Source organism: Microtus oregoni, unplaced genomic scaffold (genome assembly GCF_018167655.1).
Source record: "Microtus oregoni isolate MIOR12 unplaced genomic scaffold, Mior012 000062F_ref0000492, whole genome shotgun sequence".
Lineage (NCBI taxonomy): Eukaryota > Metazoa > Chordata > Mammalia > Rodentia > Cricetidae > Microtus > Microtus oregoni.
In genome coordinates, this window is record NW_024543872.1 from 3442688 (window position 1) to 3466582 (window position 23895).

Here is a 23895-nt window from a genome sequence, read left to right on the forward strand (position 1 = left end):
AGAACTGAACTCAATAATAAGACAGCTAGAAAATGGGTAGATTATCAAAAGATAATACAAGAGTCTTAGGGTTTCTTCTGTTGCTGTGATAAGATATCATGACCAAAAACAATTTGATGAAGAGTTTATTTAATCTTACAGCTTGTAGTTTGTCATCCAGGGAAGTCAGGGCAGGTAATTGGTGCAGAGGCCATGGAGGAGTGCTGCTTGCTGGCTTGCTTTGTAGGGCACCTGCCCCCAGGGAACATTGTGGTTGGATCGAATGGTCTTTCCCACATCAGTCACTAAGAGAATGCACCACAGGCTTTCTGGCCACTGGCCAATTTGATGGGGACATTTTTCCACCTGAAGTTCTCTTTTCGGATAACTAGCCTCTAACAGGTTGACATAAAGCTAACAGCACAACTGACTCCTTATTAACTTGACATACAAACACATTACTGTTAAACCTTAACTTTTCATTTCTTGTTCATACTCAAAGATATGTTAATTTTACAATACAAAACCAATAACTTTAAAAGTTCCACATCCCCCCCCCCCCCCTTTTTTTTTGTTTCTCTATGTAGCCTTGGCTGTTCTGGAACTTGCTTTGTAGACCAGGCTGGCCTCAAACTTACAGAGATCCACCTGCTTCTGTTTTCTAAGTGCTGGGATTAAAGACATGTGCCACCACCACTTAGCTTAAAAGTTCTACATTTTTAAAAACATTATCAATGTTTAATGTTTTGAGGATTCAGTAACAAATCAATTGAAGATCTTTTACTTAAACTAGCTTCATTTCCTCTGAATTTTTCTAAGAGTTAGAAATTTACCATTACATTTACTGCTTTAGAATGGTCAGATTTTACTTCTGAAAAAAATCTAATACCTTTAAAAATTAAAATTTTAATGTTAGTACAAAATTTACTTCCTAACGTTTTGTTTTTAGAAAACTTTCTGCAGCAAAAGATACTTACGTTTTAATTACAGTACTGCAAGGCACATACAGGACTCAACTCCTGTGAAATGTAAGAGTTACACTCTCTAAAACAGGATTTTAAAGTCCTTGGTCAACTGGAAATACTACAAAGTCAGGATGAAAACACTGCCCTTACAGGGTCATGTACTTTCTGGAAATTCACTCACCATGTGTGTGCAAATAATCCTTTAAAAGACACTAGTCCTTGAAACCAAGAGTGATTGAGGACAGCATACGCAGAAGGCCCCAAGTTTAAATTGTCATTGCCTCCAGAGACTGGTCATCTTTACTGTTTTCAAAGACTTGAATTTAATAATTCTACCAGAAACAAAGATTTTCATTTTCTTAAAACAACACACACACACACACACACACAAAAACCCTCTAGCATCAATTCTTTTTATAAAGAATGCTAAATGGGGGGGCTGGAGAGATGGCTCAGTGGTTAAGAGCACTGGCTGCTCTTCCAGAGGACCTGAGTTCAATTCCCAGCAACCACATGGTGGCTCACAACCATCTGTAATGAGATCTGGCGCCCTCCTCTGGCTTACATGTAGGCAGAGTGTTGTATACATAATAAATAAATAAATCTTTAAAAAAAAAAAGAATGCTAAATGGATTATTTTTGTTCAGTAAAACTGAAAATACACCATTTAAGTCTTTCTACCAAATTTAATTTAGCTTAATTAAGGACCAGGTACACTTTTCCTCTCAACATTTTTGGTCAAGCACGTCTAACCATAAATGCAAATGGAAGTTTAAGAGGCAGGTTTTTTTTCATGATGAATTTTGTATTTCAAGAAAATAAAAACACTGTGTTTTCTTAAAGTATTCAGGTCTAATGAAAAGAAAAATAAAAGATATGCTATCGGTACAGTCTGACATTTTAACAGCTGTAGTACTGGACGTTTTGTGACCAGATGCATTTCAATTCTCTCAGAGTGAAAATACAAGTCTGCCACAGTTCCCTGGTGGATCATTGTCATCAAATCCATTGGGCTGAAATGAAGCTCCACATTTCTTAAAAGTTCAAACACTCCAAAAGTTTGGTCTTTCTAAAACATTCAAAATCTTTCAGGGTTTCTCTAAAATATCCAAAGTTTCTCTAGGAATTCTAAAACTTCCATAAATTCTGTTTTTTAAACTGTGGGCTCCTGTAAAGTGAAAAACAAGTTAAATACTTTCTCACTCCCTATCTTACTCAGGGTTGCCGATGCTGTGACCAAACACCATAACAAACGCAATGCGGAAAGACAGGGTTTGTTTGTCTTAAATCTCGACTCACAGTCCATTGAGGGAAGCCAAAGCAGGAGCTCAGAATCCATGTGGGAACCTGAGACAGGAGCTGATGCAGAGGTCATGGGGGTAGGGGTGGTTCTGATGGCTTGCTGAGCCTACTTTCTTATAGAATTCAGCAGCACAAGCCCAGGGGTGGCACCATCCTTAATGGGCTGGGTCCCTTCTCATCAATCACTAAGAAAATGCCCACAGGTCTGCCTATAGCCTGATCTTATGGTAGCATTTTCTCAACTGACGTTCCCTGTCAAATGACTAACCTGTGTCAAGTTGATAAAAAACAAACACAGGCATATCACTGTTAAGCCATAACCTTTCCTTTCTTGTTCATTCCCATGAGCATTAATATCAACATTATAAACTTTAAAATATAAAATATATTAATATAAAAGAATGCTTTCACTTTTTTGTTTTTTTATTTAAAATTTTCTTTCATTTTACATACCAACCCTATTTCCCCTTCCCTCCCCTCTTCCCATTCCCTCCTCACCTTGCCCCTTCCCACCCCCCATCCACTTCAGTGGGAGTAAGGCCTTCCTTCAGGAGTCAACAAATTCTGGTATATCAAATTGAGGCAGGACTAAGCCCCTCCCCCCATATCAAAGATGAGCAAGGTATCCCATCATAGGGAATGGGCTCCCAAAAGTCAGTTCAAGTAACCAAGATAGTGGTTCCCATCTCCCAACAGCTCAAGTCACATAACTGTCACCCACATTCAGATGACGTAGTTTGGTCCCATGTAGGTTTCCCAGGGTCCGTGAGCTCCCACAGCTGTCTCTAGTTTTCCCCATCCTGATCTTGAACCCCCTTTTCATATTATCCCTCTTTCCTCTCTTCAACTAAACTCCAGGATCTCAGCCCAGGGCTTGTCTGTGGGTCACTGCATCTGCTTCCATCAGTTACTGGATGAAGGCTCTATGATGACAATTAGGGTAGTCACTCATCTGATTAAAGGGGAAGGCTGGTTCAGAAACCCTCTTCATTATTGCTAGGAGTCCTTAGCTGGGGTCATCCATGTGGATTCCTGGGAATTTCTCTAGCACTAGGTTTCTCCCTAACCCCACAATGGCTCTCCATCAAGATGTCCCTTTCATTGCTCTCTCCCTCCGTCCCTCGCCCAAATTGACCTTCTCAATCCCATTCGTCTCCCTTTTTACTCCCCCCCCAAGTTTATCCAGGAGATTTTTTTAACTATCTTCCCTTACTGGGGCCCTCCATTTGTTTGTCGCTCTTAGGGTCTTCTTTTTTACCTAGCTTTTCTGAGCTGTGAATTGTAGACCAGTTATCCTTTGCTTTACATCTAATATCCACTTATGATTGAATACATACAGTGTTTGTCTTTCTGGGTCTGGATTACCTCACTTAGAATATAAACACTCCAAAATGTGAAAGTTTCACAGTCTTTGAAAGTTCAATCACTTAAAAATTGTTATCAATCCCAGCAATAGGAAGGCAGAGGCAGGAGGATCTCTGTGAGTTCGAGGCCGCCTGATCTACAGAGTGAGTTCCAGAGAAACCCTGTCTTGAAAAGCCAACAAACAACCCCCCAAAAAAATCCACCCAAGAAAAGACATTATCTTAAAGTATTCAGTTTTTTTTTTAATCCAAAGTCTATGTAAACTCAATTGTGGGCTCTGTAAAATAAAAATTAAATGCTTTATATCATGAGGGAAGAATGAGGGCACAGTAACAATCTGAGCAAAGCAAAGCCAAACTCCAGCAGTGTAAACAACTCAGAATCCAGTGTCTGTGATCGGCTCATGATCTCCTGGCCTCCTCTGAAGGGCCTGAGTCATGCTCCAGCTCCATCTTCTGTAGCCAACACAGATTGTGTCCTAAGCTCAGTCTGCTTTCTCGCCATGGCTGCTGTTGGTAGTTTTTGCATGGTTTTGGCATCTCCAAAATGCTGAGGTCTTTTGCTGCAACAGGGCCGCTCTTTCACCAATAGCCTCCCTTAGGCTCTTTAGTGACTCGAGTCTTGTCACACAGTGCCAAGTCTCAGCTTTTCCATGAACCCTTCGGAACTTCAAAACCAGTGCCACCCAGGTGACTTAGACTATCAAATTCAGTTGCCAGCATGAGGCACAATCTTGACCACCTCTGGGACACAATTTGTGTGTGCTAGCTACATTGAGGAAACACCTTCTAGAATATTCCACTTCAACAATGTTGGTCTCTTAATCACTGCTAATTTCTCAGCTCCCACTAACCAGCATCATTTATCCCGGCAAAGCAAAGCTTTCACTGTAGTGATTCCGGTCTCATGTTAACCATTGCTGATTCTTAAGCCTCAGCTAACCAGAACCACAGTTTCTTACTCAAAATATGCAACAGCCCCACTAGAGGCTTTAAATGGCGCTCAAACGCCCTTCTGGAACTTCACAAGCCATCATCTGCATTTTCCACAACACTTTCCTCTTCCAAGCTCCCACAAAACAACCCACCCCGCTTTGGATACGCAATGGCTTTTCTAGCCTAAGTTTCCAAAGTGACTCCTTAATCTTCCTCAAAACAACATGGTCAGGTCTGTCACAGCATTACCCCATGCCTTTGTTGTTCTGTGAAGAGACACCATGACCGAGACAACTCTTATAAAAGAAAAGCTTTTAACTGGGGGGTGAGGGGAGTGGGAGGCTTCCTTACAGTTTTAGAGGGTTAGTCCATTATCATTATGACAGGAAGCATGGCAGCAGGCAGTGGGTAGGCATGGGGCTAAGAGCTTACATCTTGATCCACAGGCAGGCAGGCAGACAGAGAGAGTGACACTGGGCCTGCATGGGTTTTTGAGATCTCAAAACCCACCTTCAGTGATACATTTTGTCCAACAAGGCCACACCTACTCCAACAAGACCACACCTCTGAATCCTTCCCAACTGGGAACCAAGAAATCAAATAATATAAACCTATGGGGGTTATTCTCATTCAAACTACCACACTCCACTTGTGGTATCAGTATCAAAATGTGCAGTCTGGATCAGTCATGGCTCCTTAGGGGAATGGAACTGTGTACTGGCTTGCTCTCCAAGGCTTGTTCCTGCTTTCTTATCGAACCTAGAACCAACTGCCTATGTGTAGTATCACCCACAATAGGATAGGCACTTCTTCATCAATCACTAATTTCAAAAATGCACCATAGACTTGTCCACAGGCAAATCTTTTGGGGCATCTTCTCCATTGAGGTCTCCACTTCCCAAAGGACTCTAGCTTATGACAAATCGACATAAAACGAGGCAGCACACCACGTGACCAATAAACAAACAATGTTTGTCAGTGTTGCCCTTACAGAAATGCAGATTGAAGCCACAAGAGATACTACTTTGCACATGCTATAATAAAACAGAAAAGCAAAAAACAGTATTAGTGAGGAATGGAAGAAACGGGACTCTAGTACATTGCTAAGGTGAAATGATGCAGCCACTACGGAAAACAATTGGGCAAGTCCACGGAGTTAAACAGTGAGTTTATGGCATGGAGTCCCACTGCTGGGCTTCACATTCAGCAGAACTGACAGCACAGCTCCATGGATGTCCAAAGCAACACTAATTATTAAAAAAAAAACACACCCGAGTTTGAATAATATCCATCCCAGCATCAACTGTGAAAATGAAGTTCTGCCATGCAGACTCATCTTGAGAAGCTGATTTCACCCGTGTGATGTTTCCAGAGCACGCAGATCCATGGAAGGGGCACAGTGGTCGGTCGCCAAGGCCGGGTAGAGAAAAGGAAAGCGAGTGTTGAAAGGGACAGTGTTTTTGGACAGTGCAAACATGGAGTTACTGGTGACGCTCTACAGAACTTGGCAAATACGTGAAAACTCCCTGTATTCAGGTGATTTAGATAAGCAAATCATATCTCAGCTTTGAAACTCAGGAAGGTGTGAGGTCTGTGACTTCATGATACCTTAAAATAATTATTTTCGCGATTGCAAGGAGCCTGACTTTTTCTGCATATCAAAGTCCCTAGGCAAGATGGCTCAGTGGGTAAAGGCACTGGCTGCCAAGCCATAGCTGCGTTTGATTTCTCGGACCCACGTGGTGAGAAGGAAAGAAGCAACTTTAATAAATTGTCCTCTGTCCTACACACTCTAATCCATGTACACAATAACCGATTAAGCACATGAACAAACAAGTAAATAGTTTTAAAAGGCCCCTTCCGATTGAGCTGGAACAGAGTAAGAATTCAAGGGATATTGGTTTTGGTCATTCGCCCAAGAATGTTGGGCTTTTTTTGTGGGGTGGAGATGGACAGGGCCTCACTATCTGGCCCTGGAATTTTCTATGTAGACAATGGCCTCGAACTCATAGAGCTCTGCCTTCCATTACCTTTAGAGGATTACAGTCACAAGCCACCACACCAAGGAGAATGTTGGACTTTTAACTCATTAAGAAAAGGGAATGTCAAAAAAATTAGAAAAAAGAAAGGAAAAGAAAAGCTGGGCGGTGGTATCGCACACCTTTAATTCCAGCACTCGGGAGGCAGAGGCAGGCAGATCTATGTGAGTTTGAGGCCAGCCTGGTCTACAAGAGCTAGTTCCAGGACAGGCTCCAAAGCTACAGAGAGTGTCTCAAAAAACCAAAAAAAAAAAGGGGGGGGGAATGTCACTTAGATTTTAATTCTGTTAAATTTAGCATTTTTTGGATTTTGCTTTTCAAGATTCAGTTTTGAAATTTCTCCCTATGAATTTGATATTGAGAGAATATTTTCTAGGTTGGGCATATTAATGGGTCTGAGTCCTCAGATGTGCCAATTTAGATCATGTTGCTAGCTGGGCATAACCCACGATGGGAAATGGAGTGAATTTTTAGACATTATTTTAATTCTTGTATTATTTTGAGCCCTTTTAAAGCTCCTGGAGACAAAACCCGTACTTCTTCCAGGGATCCCATGAGAACTCAATGAACAGTAGCTGGTATTCAGGAGTGATTCATGGCAGACTGCACTCTGTCCTGTGTATCGTTAGTGGTTAAGACCAGTGGGTCAAAAGAACAAAAAGACGGAGAGCTTCAGGGAGGAAGGTGGCTTTGCCACTTCTCCTGTTTTCTTTTGTGTGCTGGTAGTTGACACACCTGGGTGTTCTCTGCTTTCAGAGATGGATTTAACTAAATACAGAAAGACAGAGACATGTAGGAGTACTTACTTCATTTCCCCATGGGATTGAGTTGCTGGAGGGATATGGATTCTGCTCTGCTTTTTGCTGTTTTATGGCTATCTGCTTCTATACAAGAAATATGAGATTGGGCAATTCTGAAGACGTTATGAAGACGTTAACCACAGTCCCCTGATGGAAGCCAGCAAGCCTACATGTTCCCTTAAGACTCTGATAGCCCCCATCTGCTCCGTTGGTTGAACAGCTTTCTCTAGCTCCTAGCTGTTTCTTTACCTTATCACGTACATGTCTTCCACAGCCCTCAGCCACGGGGGTGATTTGTCCAAAATGCAGAGCACAGACATGTAACTTTGACTTTCAAATCCTTCAGTAACCTACCATCTATAAATAAGCTTTATAACAGGATTTCAGGACCTGTGGACATATTAACAGAGCTGCCTGGCTCTTTCCCCTGATTTGGATTTTGACTTAAATGCATGTTGAGCCTCTGGGGGAATGGTCTTGTTCTATTTATGATTGGCTATAGTATCCTCTCCTCCAGGAAGTCCTCCAAGATCCCCTACCAGCACTGCTTACATGGATGGGTCATAGAGACTTCAAAGGCTTTCTCAGTCTTGTACAGCCGTTCACTGCTGGGAAAGTAGCATCCACCAAGCATGCCATGCAACATTGTGGTTTCAAGGGAGATGGCAGATTAGAAATCAGAGTTTAGTCCCTCAACTGAATGGATAAGGAAAATGTGGTACATTTACACATCAGAAAAAGATAATGACATCTTGAAATTTGCAGGCAAATGGATGGGTCTAGAAAACATCATATTGAGTGAGGTAACCCAATCCCAGAAAGACAACTATCATATGTACTAACTCATAAGTGGCTTTTAGACATAAAGCAAAAACAAAACAAAACAACAAAAGACAGCCTACAGGGGGCTGGAGAGATGGCTCAGAGGTTAAGAGCATTGCCTGCTCTTCCAAAGGTCCTGAGTTCAATTCCCAGCAACCACATGGTGGCTCACAACCATCTGTAATGAAGTCTGGTGCCCTCTTCTGGCCTGCAGACATACACACAGACAGAATATTGTACACATAAATAAATATTTAAAAAAAAAAGACAGCCTACAATCCACAATCCCAGAGAACCTAGACAACAAGGAAGATCCTAAGAGAGACATACATGAATCTAATTTACATGGGAAGACAAGGTCTCCTAAGTAAATTGGGAGCATGGGGATCATGGGAGAGGTTGAAGGGGAGGGAGGTCAGAGTTTAAGATTCTCTTAATATCACCAGTATTTGCAAGCTTGCTGGCATGGTTGACTGACCGTCAGTGAGACACATTTATCGGGATTATGCTTCTGGGATGAACTGAAGTTCAGGAGTTCAGAGAATGAAGCTTGGGGGGACCCTGTGTTCTGTGGATCCCCCTTTAGGAAGACAACACTTGATGTCTCTAACTAGTGATCTCAGGGCAGCCTGATACTCCAGTTCAGACCTTGTGGACCCAGTCTGTGGGAGCAGCTGACATTTGTTGGAACAAGATGGGCAGAGAGCAGACAAAATCTACTTAAACAAGGGTGAAACCGACTGAATCTCATTATCAAAACTTCATTTTCAAATTTAAGAAAAATTTACAAAGCCAAGCACAGCGACAGTGGTTCCTACCTCTAATCCAGCACTAAGAAGATTAAGACAAGACTGTGTGAATTTTACACAGTGAGTTCCAGGGCAGCCTGGGGTGAGCGCCTATCTCAAAAGCCAAAATAATATGAAACAAAATTATTCATGATACCAAGTGACCACCAGAGGGCACTGTGGGACTAGACTGTTAAGTTTTGGAGCCGAAACTGCATTTCTGGTTACCCACTCTGCAGTACTTACTACAGGACCACAAAACAAAGCCAGGGAAAGTTTTAACTCATGCTATTGCTTCACACTTTTTTCTGGACAGGGCCTCTCTATGTAGCTCTAACTTACCCGGGACTTACTATGTAGACCAGGCTGACTTTGAACTGGAAGAGTTCTGTCTTCCGGAGTTATGGCATTCACCACCGTGCCCTGAACACACTTTTTATAAAAAGGAAATCCATTTTTCATTCATGTATTTATATTTTCTGTAGAATTGTGTGTTTTACCAGGACTATGCCTCATGCCTGCTAAGCAAGTGCTCTACCACTGAATTATATAATTATATTTCATGTTTTTAAATTTAGGGACAAGATATCACTAAGTTATATAGGCTGGCCTTGAACTCATTTTGTATCCCAAGCTAATCTTGAACTTTCAAAACCCCTGCTCCAGCCTGAAAGTAATGTTGTGAATATAAACACGAGCTGTAGGCTCCGACTCACCCAGGTCACTCAGTTTTTTTTTTTTTGCTTGTTTGTTTTGTTTTGTTTGTTTTTTTTTTTTTTTTTGAGGCAGGGTTTCTCTGAGTTTATATCCCTGTCTATCCTGAAACTCTCTTTGTAGACCTTGAACTCACAGAGATCCACCTGCCTCTGCCTCCCGAGTGCTGGGATTAAAGACGTTCACCACCATGCCCAGCCAGGTCTCTTGTCTTAACCTTTGCCATTTGTATGTCGAGAGAGAGAAAGAGAGAGAGAGAGGGAGAGAGAGAGAGAGAGAGAGAGAGAGTCAAAGAGATGCCATGTAGCCCCACTGGAGACAGACATTGGGGATGGAGCTTTTTACCCGGTAAGCCACAGCCACATGGCGATACACAGATTAATGGAGATGGGCTAGTTGAGAATGTAAGACCTAGTCAATAAGAAGCTAGTGCTAATAGGCCAAGCAGAGATTTAATTAACACAGTTTCTGTGTGGTTATTTCAGGTCTGGGCATCCAGGAATGAACAGGCAGCTCTGTACAACACCTCAGAGCTACATTCCTAGTCTTGAAAATAAACTTTTTGATGTTGGAAATCCCAGACTTCGAAGTAGTCTTAAATATTGGTGGATTTATAAAGCAACTTAAAAAAATACCAAGTACAAGAATAAATTTGTGTTTGTTCACTGGGATAGCTTGCTGTTAAATATGTTTTCATTAAATGTATGAAAGCTCATACATTTTGTTAAACAGTCATTGCTTTTATAAACACATGTTGTGTGGGTTTAGGGATTAGTTAATTGCCTAGAGTTCAAAAACTGCATTGCCAATGTATTGCAAACAAGTATAGTACTAATTTGATTAGTCTGAATGTTTCCATGGGCCTTGAAATAAATTTGACTATGTAATTACTCCCCCTCCCCCATGTTGCACCTGGTGTGGTACAGCCTTTGTCTTTAAAGCCCTCCCCTTCCTGGTTTAGTGGCCAAGCGTTCTTTGTGGCAGGCGCCTGCTCTCAGTCACCAACTTTTCTGAATAAAGGACTCTCTACCTCCCTAATTGGTTTAATAAGCACGGTAGTCTATAACCTTCTTGAGTGATTTATAACAACATGCCTTCTATTGCCCTCCCCACTGGCTCCTTTAAAGCTTCCTTTCCCCCTCTTTCATGGGTCCTTTTCTGGTTTTGTGGTCTCTGCCCACACTCATTCTCACATAAATACATGCGTTCTGGTATTTATTTGTGTGTGTGGGCAGGTAGCAGTCAGTTCCCTCCAGCCCGCCCAGTGCCCGGGATAGAACTCGGTGGTCAGGCTTAGTGAAGGGCAAGCGCCTTTACTGGCTGAGCCATCACATGTAGAAAAACTAGCAGCTCAGATCTGCCTGTGAGAGAAGACACACAGCACCTGGTTCCCCGCACCTTTGTTAGCTATTAATAATTTCCACCGGCATCCATTTCCTTATGGGTGAAAACACTTCTGTTATGTATACATGCCGCATTTCCATTCTGAGGACGTGTAGGCCAATCCCTTCAACTTGGTATTGTGTAGGGCAGCAATAAACATGGATGAGCAAGTGTCTCTGGGAGGATGCAGAGTCCTTTAGGTGCACATCCAGAAATGGTATAGGTGGGTAATATGGCAATTCTCTTTATAGTTTTCTTGAAAAATCTCCTCACTGATTTGCATAGTGGCCACACCAGTTAACATTCTTACCAGCAGGAACTAGGTAAGGCTTCCTCAATCCCCACAACCTCAGCATCTGTCTGTCTGTCTGTTTAGTGTGTGTGTGTGTGTGTGTGTGTGTGTGTGTGTGTGTGTATGCCCATGAGTGTGTGTAGGAAGCCAGAAGAGAATGTCAGGTGTTCTGCTGTATCACTTTCCATCTCCCTTTATGACAGGGTCTCTCTCTGATCCTGAAGTCCCAGAATTCTTTAAGCTCTTACCTACTTAGTGTTGGAGTTACAGGCACACATGCTTAAGTTTGACTTTCTGTATGGATGTTGGGGATTTGGGCTTAGGTCTTCATGTTTGCTCAACAAGTGGTCTTACCCACTGAGCCATCTCCCAACCCCTCAAAGTGTTTTTTTTTTTAATTTTTTAAATTAATTATTTAGGAATCTCACATCATGCACCCCGATTGCATTAACCTCCCAGTGTTCCCATGGCTGCCCCCACTTCCTGTAACCTCCCACCAAGGAAAAGCAATTCATTTTGTGTTGTTCATATATTTACTGGGGCATGATCAGATTCCTAGTGGCCAGTCCCCTAAGGGAGGATGAATCTTTCCCTGCCAGAAGTCATCAACTGTGGAGAGCAGTGTGGTGGCCAGAGGCCGCTCTTGGCACCCAAGCCACAGCCTGAGTCACCTTCATCATGCTGTGGGTAAATGAGTGGCAGGTGGCTCTCTGCACCCTTGGCACTGTCCACTGTCAGGCGCCGCCCTGAAGCTGCCACTGAGGGACGGGTCATCTCTCCCTCTAGGGGTGGGTCCAGCTGTCCTGCACACACTGACATTAACATGACTTCAGGCAGCAGTCCAGATCACAGGCTTTGGTGAAAACACCGGTCATAGACATCAACACTGCCCTTGGCTACCTCAGGACAACTGACCTACTCATCACCCTCAGGGGCTCCAAGGGCCACAACCTCGACATGGCCTCAGTGACACATGTCACTCACTTCAGCATGGCACCCTGAGGCAGCAAGCAGCCCGAGGACAACACCAAGGCATCAGCAGCAGAACAGACTGTGGTATGTCCACATGAATCTCAGGTTTCTTCACAGCCTGAAGCAACAGCATGGACTACTGATACAAGCATGGTCTCTGGTGGTATCGACAAGGGCCACGGTGGTCCCCAAGAAGGCTAAATCCAGAAGCGAACCTTTCCCCATCACAGGCCTTTGTTGTTGCCCAGAGCCAGGGGCATCCTGTGGTTAGGTGGCAGGTTTAGGGGAGAGTCTGTGTCTGCCTAAGCTCCAGGCTGTTGCACACCATCCCACACCGCACCACACCACACCCACCACACCACACCACACCACACCCACATCACACCACACCACAGCGCCAGCCAGTAGATCTCAGCCATCTCTCACCTGCCATCGCCAGCAGGTCTCCAGTCCCACATCTTTCCACAAGCACAAGCCGCTCTGTTTTTCCTTCTTTCCTACCTCTCCCTCAATATTTGTTCTTCAAAATAGTGCCTGCCTCTCCTCGGCTCTTGACTGGCGTCCTTCCACTCCAGCTGCTGCTCCAGGTTGAGCCAAAGTCCTTTTAATTTACATTTTCATAATAGTTACAGGTGTTAAACATTAAAAATTTATAAAAAATAAACATTTTTAGACTGATTGTTCAGTTCATTACCCACTTAGTAATTGGTGTTTTTCTATATTTTGATGTCCAATTTTTGCAGTTCTTCTTATTTTCCAAATATTAACTCTTAAGTATGGCTGGTGAGGATTTTCTGTAAGGATATAGGCTGTTTACTCTGATGACAATTTATCTTGCTGTAAAGGAGCATTTTCAAAACAGATCTATTTATTTATGTATTTTCTGTATGTAGGTGTTTTGTCTGCTTATACATCTGTGTACCAGAAGAGGACATAGGATCTCGTTATAGATCAGACAGCTGTGAGCTGCCATGTGAGTGCTGGGAATTGAACTTGGAACCTCTGGAATCATCTCACCAGTCCTATGGAGAAACATTATAATTTCACATAACTTTGTCAGTTCTTGAAGTTATTTGGGGTTCTATTCTGGAAGTTCTTGCCTATAATTTGAGACTTCTGGGGGAAACATATCAGGATACAAGTACCTGACTACCTCTTACAATCTTTCTGCTTCTTCTTCAAAATAGATCCCTTAGTCTTGAGGGGAGAAGTTTGTTTTTTGTGTGTGTGTGTGTGTGTTTTTTAAATTAATTAATTAATTAATTTTTTATTGAAAATTTCTACCTCCTTCCCTCCTCCCACTTCCCTCGCTTCCCTCCACTCCCCCTCCCCCTCCCTCTCCAGTCCAAGGAGCAGTCAGGGTTCCCTACCCTATGGGAAGTCCAAGGTCCTCCGTGCTCCCCCCAGGTCCAGGAAGGTGAACATCCAAACAGACTAGGCTCTCACAAAGCCCATCCACGCAGTAGAATCAAAACCCAGTGCCATTGTCCTTGGCTTTCCCGTCAGCCTCCACCGTCAGCCACATTCAGAGCGTCCGAATTTTGGTGGTTTCTTGTCATCTATGACTGAAGAACCAGCTGTGAGTAATGAAACCAACGCTACTGAAGTGAAATCTTTGTTTCACTAGTTAGCTGGGGCTGAAAAATCAGCTGTGATGAAAAAGCACCCAGCATCATGGAGGCAACATCTTCTTGGAAATGATTGCGCAGGGGCAGTGCACAGAAGCTGTGGTCCAGAGAGGGGCAAGGTTGAACCTTGTGCTGGCAACAGAACTTGGTAATGTGTAAGAGTCTCCCAGGTGGTATGGATTCTGGAGGTGTGAATGTTCAGCCTCAGTTAGAGTGGAAACCCCAGACTGAAGGGATCGTAGAAGCTGGGGCTTGGCACTATGTGGCAGGGTTACAGTCCCTGAATACAAAGACCCAGAGGCTGTTAGTGAGGGTGCAATCTCAATTGCAGTGAATACTACAGCATCATGGAGATGCCAGTACCAGGGATGACCACCTAGGTCAGTGATAGATGTGGGATTGGCCTGACCTGAGTCTGTGAGACAAGTTATGAGTGTTGTAGATGGCAGAACATGAGCTATGAAGCTGCCCAAGCCCATTGGAGCTCAGAAGAGCTCCTGATGAATCCCAGAGCTCAGACACTGAGCTCGGACACAGTTTGACGGACACTCTTAGGTGTTTATTTTGCTTTTATCTAATTATAACTGTGCTCTGGTTCTTCCTTCTTGAAATTAGAAGTATGCAACCTGTTGGACATGGTACTGCCCATGGTTAATTCCACCACTCAGGTGACAGAGGCAGGAGTATCTCTATGAGTTTGAGACTGGTTTGTTCTAATAGTGAGTTCCAGGCCAGCCAGGGATACACACTGAGAATTTATCTCAAAAAAATTTTGCAACTTATTTTTAATTTATTAGGGACCCACAGTTGAGTTTTTAAAGATGTTGAATATTCTTAGTAGACTGAATTTTAAAATGTTTGCCCTTTAAAATATAATATGGGACTTTTAATGCTACACCGTTTAATATTGTGACATTAATATGAGATCTTGGAGACAAATAAGAAAAGAAAGGTTATAGTTTAATAGCAATGCGTTTGTGTATCAAACTGACAAGGAGGAACTGGAACAGTTAGTCTTTTATCAACTCAACACAAGATAGGGTCACCTGGTAAGAGACAGCAGCACTGTTTAAAGCTGAGCAAAACCCAGACACATGACTCACTTTGGAAAAGAGGCTGCTTGGAAAACCTGACAACCTGAGTTTGGTCCCTAAAACTCATATAAAAAGCCTGGTGAGAAGGGATATATACTCTAAGTACTCCTATAGCAAGATGAGAAGTGGATAAAGGAGAAGTTCAATAGACAGCTAGTTTGGAAAATGCTGCATAGCAGCTTCTGCAAGGAGGAAGGTGAACACAAAAGCTGTCCTTTGACCCGTACACACGCACCATGACATGCTTATGCCAACACACAAACACACACACACACAATTTAAAAACAAAACTGTGTGTGGGGGTATGCACCTGTACTTACAAGCATTCTAGTTGTAAAGGCAGGAGGATCAGGAGTTAAAAGTCATCCTTGGCTACATAGAAAGTTTGAGGCTAGCTTAAGCTACTTGGGATCCTATTTCAAAAAGGAAAGAGAGAGAAAGAAAAAAAAGTCAAAGTAGAATACTTCAATCTCAAAGACCTAGAAGGTTAAAAAATATTGCTTGATTTAAGGCAATGGCTTTTCCTGCTTAAGAGAGAGAAACAGTAGAGAGATCAGCTGAGAAAACCTTAATTTTCTAAAGACTTCTTTTGATTTTCTGAGAAATAAAGCAGGATTTATTTCTTTCACTTGAGTAACCTCTTTGATGCTATAACTAACAGGTTTCTTCATATAGGGTTTCCATCTCTGTTAAGTGGCTCTCTGCCATCAGCCCATATCTATGGGTTCCTGGTGGGATGTCTTAATTCCCAGCAGTGATCCAGATGGGCCAACAATAGTATCTTGGAGAAAAAGCTCAACTACACACCTAGCTTTCTCCAAAAGTTTCTGTTTCTTCTTACAGGTGTAAGAAGTAGGGTCAAGTGTGAGTCCTTCCATCCTATGGCCAAAGCTGTCTTCAAGTCTATATTAGAGCCAGACAGTGTCAGAGAAATATGCCAACTATTTTTAGTCTGGATAAAATTTATTCACGTTCTTGTTGCATTGTTGTAGAGAGTCCAAGGGCAGTGAATTTCCTGGGAGAAAGACGAGGCATGGAGGATCTCTGAAGCAGGGAGGTATACTTCTTGTCCATATGCAGAGTCCTCAAGAAGACCTTACAGGCATGGGATTCTCCAAATTCTGTCACACTCAGGTGTCTTTGGTGAACCAAATGTCACCTATTGGAAGGAGTATTAGAAACACTGAAGGGAGATCTTAATCCTAGGTTTGAGCTAATTGCTTGGGCTGTCTCTCCGGAGACCAAGTCTGGCAGTCTGGCAGCAAGATCCTACTATGGGCATCTCTGAAAATGAGGATGAGTGAGCAAAGTCCTGGCAGTGGGGAAACCCAAGAGGGGGTGGGTGGTGTTTGTGGGAAATAGTGGCAGGATAGATCTTAAAGCTGGGGCTACCTCATTATAACTGCAACACCTCGGCCCTAATATTATGGCGAAAGGGCTAATGGCAAAAAGCCTCAGGTGAGAAAAGTTGACATACCAACCGGCAAGTTAGGGTCTGGGATGGTCCTGATCGGAAGGTCAGCATAGCTACCTGCAGGGGATCATGGGACTGGCCTGGTCTAGCTGTCTCCAGAGGTGAGGAATGTATCCTAGGTTTTCCAGGTTAGAGTCCATGCCTGCTGGGGCACTGTGTGCCTTTTAGTTCCTGAGAAACAGAGACCCTCCCCGAGGCAGTGAAGCATTCAGGCCACCTGTGCATCTCTGCAGAGACAGGGGTAGTACTCCGTCCAAGTCAGAGCCCATCACCCATCTTCAACAAGCCAATTTAAAGAGCCAAATTAAAAGCTAAAAGAGGATTTATTCGATGTGGCCACATGGAGAAGAGGGACAAAGAGATGGAGAGGACGCCCCCACCCCGAGTCTATCCTGACGTAAGATCAAAGTTTAAATAGAGAGTTAAGGACAAACACACACACAGATACACAAACAGACACACACACACACACACACACAAACAGACACAGACACAGACACACACACACACACAAACAGACACAGACACACACACACACAAACAGACACAGACACACACACACAGACACACACAGACACACACAAACAGACACAGACACACACACACAAACAGACACAGACACACACACACACAGACACACACATACAGACACACACACACAGACACAGACACAGACACAGACACAGACACACACACACACACACACACACACACATGCAGTCTCAGTCAAGGTGTGGTCCTCGAACTGTTGACCCATCATTGTTTGAGCTTCAGTCTTATCCTATAAGGCAGTCTACTAAGTTGTTAGACATGAGTGAAATGTCTTTCATGGAGACAAGTTCTCTCTCTGGCTTGTACCCTTTCCTTCTTCCAGCATGAGATTCCCATGAAATTCCCATTTGTGGGAGGTCCGTTGCTCTCCTAGTCTGGTTGAGAGACATGAGCGTCTCTTTAGAATATCTTCATTTCTGTCATACTCGTAGAGGGAGTATCATCAGAGTTCAGACCAGCCTGAGCTGCATAATGAACCCAGGGCCAATCTGGATTTCACGGGCTCATTAATGCTTCCTTTTAAAAACTCCGTGATTTGTCATTGGTTTTAACTAGCTTCGCGGTCAGCATCTCATGAGGGCAGTGAGAAACGGGAAGGGCCTTATTTATTCTTCTACAGAATCGCCTGGAGAGTTTCTCTTGGTAATTGCAGTTGGAAGTGTGATATTTAATTAGAAGAGAACGTTGAGTCAGGCAAGAGGCGTCCTGTGTCACCAACAGAGTGCGAACGGGCTCAGCAACACAGTTTGGTTAGGTATCTTGTAGACCCAGAATGACTGCGTACATTATCAAGGCAGTGCCTGTAGAAGCAGAAGGGAAGAAAGGCCCAGAGACATACACTTTCTTCTGTACACTTAATACCTAGTGAAGCTTTAACTAATTATTCTTTATCAGTAAAAAGTTGTGGAGTCAGATATTGGGGTAAGAGCCCGAAAGCTAGGTGAAGCAGGGGAGCAGCCACCGGTCACCTCCTACCTCTTTGCTTCCTTCCTCCAAAAGGGATGAGACCCCCTCTTATTCCCGCCTTACTACTTCCTGGCTCCTGTCTACAGTCCTCAAAACCTCTATGGTTAATTTTGATGAGCTAGTGACTAGCTCCTCACTCTGACTCCAAGCACGATTGATTTGTCAGAACACAATCAGAATATCCCACAACAACCTGGGAAAGTTGGTAAGTCCTGAGGGGGGAGCACCTTGCTCACAGAAGCCTGGTTTTTGATATTCTGGTGAGTAGGGCCTGAGGATTACTCCATTTGTTCTGGGTTATCTAGAATCACAGAACCAATAGAACATACGAGTCTATTATTAAAAGGCGTTTGCCAGATTTGCTTACATAATAGGAGCTGGGTAATCTAACAACGGCTGTCTGCGTGCTGGTGAGACAAAGAGCCAGATAACGGCCAAGTCCAAGAAGGTGACTTCCTCAACAGCCCTACTCCAGTGCTCTGTGTAGACCTGGAGCTTCCCCGGAGAACTGACCATATCGAGAGCACGCTAAAAGACTAAAGAAGCTAGTGTTTGGCATCGCTGAATGATGGCACAGTGGCAGACTCACACTGAGGAGAGAGAGTGGCTTTCAGAGATGTTCAGGCTACTTTGCTTTGGTTTCTTTTCATCGGTCGGTCAGCCTGGTGAAAGAGACACCCACGGTCAGAATAAGTCTCTACTCCCCTTTTGCTGTCCCACAGGTAAGCCTTTCTTGCAGTGTCCTCACAGACACACTGAATGGTGTCCCACCATTGCTAGATGTCTTTTAGACTGGTTGTCAACGAGGACCAAGCACAACACATGGGACCTCTGGCTTTTGGAGCAAAGAGAAAGGTGTGATGTGTAGAAGGGAGCCCATCACAGCTTGAAGTCCAGTGTCTTGCTTTAGGGACGAGAGCCCAGGGAGGGGTCTTTGACTTACTGAAGGAATTCATGGGTTTGTACTGGACCATTGCTGAAGTCACTGGAGCCTTCTCTGCGACTCTGTCTCTATGGTTGAGCAGTCTGGAGAGCATCTCCTGGTAATGGCCATATGATTGGTAGTGGCTGAGTTGCCCTGGTTTTGACTCTTCTTTCATTGTTGCTCAGCTAAACAGTTTTTAAATTTTCATATTATTTCTTTCATTTTTTTCTTTTGTTGAGACAGGATCATGTGGAACCCAGGCTGGCCTTGAACTCTTTTCCCTTTCCCTCCTTTCCCTTTCTTATTTCCCTCTGCCCTCCATTTCTTTCTCTTATGGTTTGGATTCTAAATGTTTCCTACAGGCTCATGCGCTTGATTTTTTGGTTTCCAGCTGGTGTTACTATTTGAAAGCTTTTGGACATGTGTCCAGATGGCAAACTCAGTGCCTCAGGGGCAGTATTGATGTTTATAGGCTGGCTCTGAGTCTATCCTGAGTTATCTGCTTCCTAATCTGCCAAGATTTAAGCAAGTGGCGCTTGTGTCTTGTGGACCTCACCACAGACCTCACCTTCTCAGAACTGTGAGACCAAAGAAGTCCTTCCTCCCTTGAATTGTTTCTTTTCAGGCATTTGATCACATCAACCAGAAAAGTAATTCATATAGAAAACTGGTATTGAAAATTGGGGTCGTGACTTTGATAGAAGCGATGGTGCGGTTCTTAGCTCTCAGAACTGCTGTTTCAAAGGACTATGGAAGAGTTTGGAGCAGCAGGCAAGACAAACCCTAGACCAAGTAAGCAGAACTGAATGGACTGTTCTTGGAGAAGTTCCCAAACCAAGAAGGCTGATAGAAGGATGGACAGTAAAGACTGTGCTCATGAAGTTACAGAGGAAATAGGAATTGGTCTACAGACGGGGGCTACATTTTGTGCATGCTATAAAAAATTTGCATGAGGCTGGATTGAAAAGTGATAGACTAACTTGACTGAGGGGATTTTAAGACAGCACAATGTTGTTTTTCGTTGCTGTTGTTTTTTAGTAATCTTTCTTTCCTTTTTTTAAATTGATTTTTATTGAGCTCTACATTTTTCTCTGCTCCCCTCCCTGCCTCTCCTCTCCCCCCTTCAACCCTCCCCCAAGGTCCCCATGCTCCTAATATACTTAGGAGATCTTGTCTTTTTCTACTTTCCATGTAGATTAGATCTATGAAGGGTTCTCTTAGTGTCCTCATTGTTGTCTAAGTTCTCTGGGATTGTGGTTTGTAGGCTGGCTTTCTTTGCTTTATGTTTTAAAACCACCTATGAGTGAGTACATGTGATAATTGTCTTTCTGGGTCTGGGTTACCTCACTCAAAATAATGTTTTCTAGCTCCATCCATTTTCCTGCAAAATTCAAGATGTCGTTATTTTTTTTCTGCTGGGTAGTGCTCCATTGTATAAATGTACCACATTTTCCTTATCCATTCTTCGGTCGAGGGGCATTTAGGTTGTTTCCAGGTTCAAGACAGCACAATGTTAAGGCTGTGGCATGGTTATTACTCACCGATTTCAGCCAGATCTACAGTGGCAAGAAAGATCAGAAAGCAGAACAGGAAGATGTGAAAAATGTACAGCTTAATGAGGATGGGGATTTGAAATAGGTTAAAGTTGAAGACTGGTTGATCAGATGCAGCTGTTAAAGAGATTAGCTCTAGCAAAGGTAAACCAGGCACTGAGAGGAAGACCCCTCCTACTGTAGGCTCTACCTTATCAAAGTGCTTAATTTGAAATGACCGGTTCTTGAAAAGAGCATGCCGAAGAAGATAGAGACCTCTGGATTCTCTGCATTAACAGGTCTGCCTAGGGAAATGTTCTCTCAGAGTTGGCCCGGTCAATGCCCAAGTTGGAAGGGATCCAGTCATCTTGAGCAGGACCCAGTATTGTCCACTTGGTGCTGGTTCTGCAGTTTGCCTGTTTGAGGAGATCATGGAGGCTTGTGACAAGGCTCCAGAAAGCAGCAGAGGCTAGGCAGTGTGTGGCAGGTTAACATCCCTAGAAGGCCTTGAGAGTGACATGCAAGTTGCAGTGGAGATCGCAGGATGTTGTACATGCCCAGAATGTGGGCTGTCTGTCAAGGAAAGCTACAGACACCAAGTGGATTTGGCTCAAGAGAGTCGCCATATATTTTGCAGGCAACAGAACTGAATGAATGAAGATATTAAGTTATGTAAGAGCCTAGATCAATGGTTCTCAACTTGTGTGTCACAACCCCTTGGCGTCTAAGGACTCTTTCACAGGGGTCACCTAAGACCATTCTGTATATCAGATATTTACATTATGATTCATAACAGCAGCAAAGTTACAGTTATGAAGGAGCAATGAAATAATTTTATGACTGGAGGGCCACAAAACATGAGGAACTGTGTTAAAGGATTACAGCATTAGGGAAGTGAGAACCACTGCTATAGATGATGCTACTGGACAAACAACTCCTGGCTTGGATGTTTAGCTTTCTAGGCTTTAGTTATGCATTGGTCTGATATTTCTTGCTTGCTTCTGCTCCTCTCTTTTGGAATGAGGTGCTTACTTACACTGTTTTGTATGTTGGAGGTTTTTTTTTTTTTAAATTTTAAAGGGATACACACTCAAAAGATTATTTTGAGTCTTAGAAGAGACTTTGAATGTCTGAAGTCTGAACTGGGGTAGAAACTGCAAGACTATGGGAGTCCAATTTGAAATAGGACTGAATGGATTTTGCATTTTGAGATAGCCGTGAGCCTATGTGGGCCAGAGGCAGAATAGTATGTCATGAATGTTAAATGTCCCAGAAGGACCAAGTGTCTGGATACTTGGTCCCCAGCCTTGTGGTATAATGAGAAAAGTAACAAATACAGTCTTTATTTTATTTTGGGTATAGTCTTTAAAAACCAAAGTTCTCCACAACCTCTCCAGCAAAGGCTATCATTGGTGTTTTTTATTTTAGCCATTCTGACAGGTGTAAGGTGGTATCTTAAAGTTGTCTTGATTTGCATTTCCCTGATCGCTAAGGAAGTTGAGCATGACCTTAAGTATCTTTTGGCCATTTGAAGTTCTTCTGTTGAGAATTCTCTGTTCAGCTCAGTGCCCCATTTTATAATTGGGTTGATTAGCCTTTTACGGTCTAGTTTCTTGAGTTCTTTATATATTTTGGAGATCAAACCTTTGTCAGTTGCAGGGTTGGTGAAGATCTTCTCCCAGTCAGTGGGTTGTCTTTTTGTCTTAGTGACAGTGTCCTTTGCTTTACAGAAGCTTCTCAGCCTCAGGAAGTCCCATTTATTCAGTGGGTTTTTGATCCTACTGCACGTACTGGCTTTGTGGGAGCCTAGGCAGTTTGAATGCTCACCTTACGAGACCTGGATAGAGGTGGGCAGTCCTTGGGCTTCCCACAGGTCAGGGAACCCTGATTGCTCTTCGAGCAGATGAGGGGGGGGGGGACTTGATCGGGGGGAGGGGGAGGGAAATGGGAAGCGGTTGTGGGGACGAGGCAGAAATCCTTAATAAATAAATAAATTTAAAAAAAAAAAAAAAAAAAAAAAAGAAAATGACCCTGTAGGCTCATAGGGACTGACGTTATTGGGAGGTGTCATGCTGTTGGAGGAAGTGTCTAACTAGGGGCAGGTTTTGAGGTCTCAGAAGCTCAAGATAAGGCCTATTGTGGCAGTTTCTTTCTGCTTCTTTTGGATCCAGCTGGATAACTCTTAGCTCCTTCTCCATCACCATGTCTACCTGCATGACACCATGCTTCCTGCCATGACAATAATGGATTAAACCATTAGTAAGCAAGCTCCAGTTAAATATTTTCCTTTATAAAAGTTGCTGAGGTTACGATGTCTCTTCACGGCAATAAAATCCTAACTAAGAGAGATGCTTTTGAAAAAGTTATTATTGTTATTATTATTATTATTATTATTATTATTATTATTAGAGACTGAGTATGTCTACATAGCTCTGACTGTCCTTTTATAGACCAAGCTGTTTTTAACTGGTAGAGATTGCCTGACTCTACCTCCAGTTTGCTGGCAATAAAGGCATGTGCCACAAAAAAAAAAAACAAAAACAAAAAAAAAAAAAAAACCAAAGTTCTGCCAATATATTAGTTTATCTGTAAATATATCTGTATATTTCTCTAAAATAGACATTTTTTACACAGCATTGCTAATACAGGGTTAGGTTTAGTTGCAGGACAGGATTGAGTCAAAGAACGATGGGAGCCTGTGAGAACATCTAGTTAGAAGAAGTCTGTAAGTATTGGTGAGGGCATTTAAACAATACTTAGCCACAAACCCAGCCCTACACAAAGTACTAGAAGGAAAACTCCAACCCAAGGAAGTTGACTACATCCACAAAAACACAGACAATAGATGATCTCACAGCATCAACTCCCAAAGAAGGAAAAAAACCCCATAAAATAACATCACTGACAACAAACACTAAAATAACAAGAGCTAGCAATCACTCGTCATTAATATCCTTTAATATAACTAGACTCAACTCACATATAAAAAGACAAAGGCTAACAGATTGGATACAAAAACAGAATCTATCCTTCTTCTGCATACAAGAAACACACCTCAACCTCAAAGACAGACATCGCCTCAGAGTATAGGGTTGGGAAAAAATTTTCCAATCAAATGGTCCTAAGAATCAAGCTGATGTAGCCATCCTAATGCCTAAAAAAATAGACTTCAAACTAAAATCAATCAAAAGAGACAAAGAAGAACATTCCATATCAGTCACAGGAAAAATCCATCAATAGGAAATCTCAATACTGAATATCTATGCTCCAAATACAAGGGCACCCTCATATGTTAAGCTTAAATCACACATTAAACCCCAAACACTAATAGTGGGAGACTTCAATACTCCCCTCTCATCACTAATAGG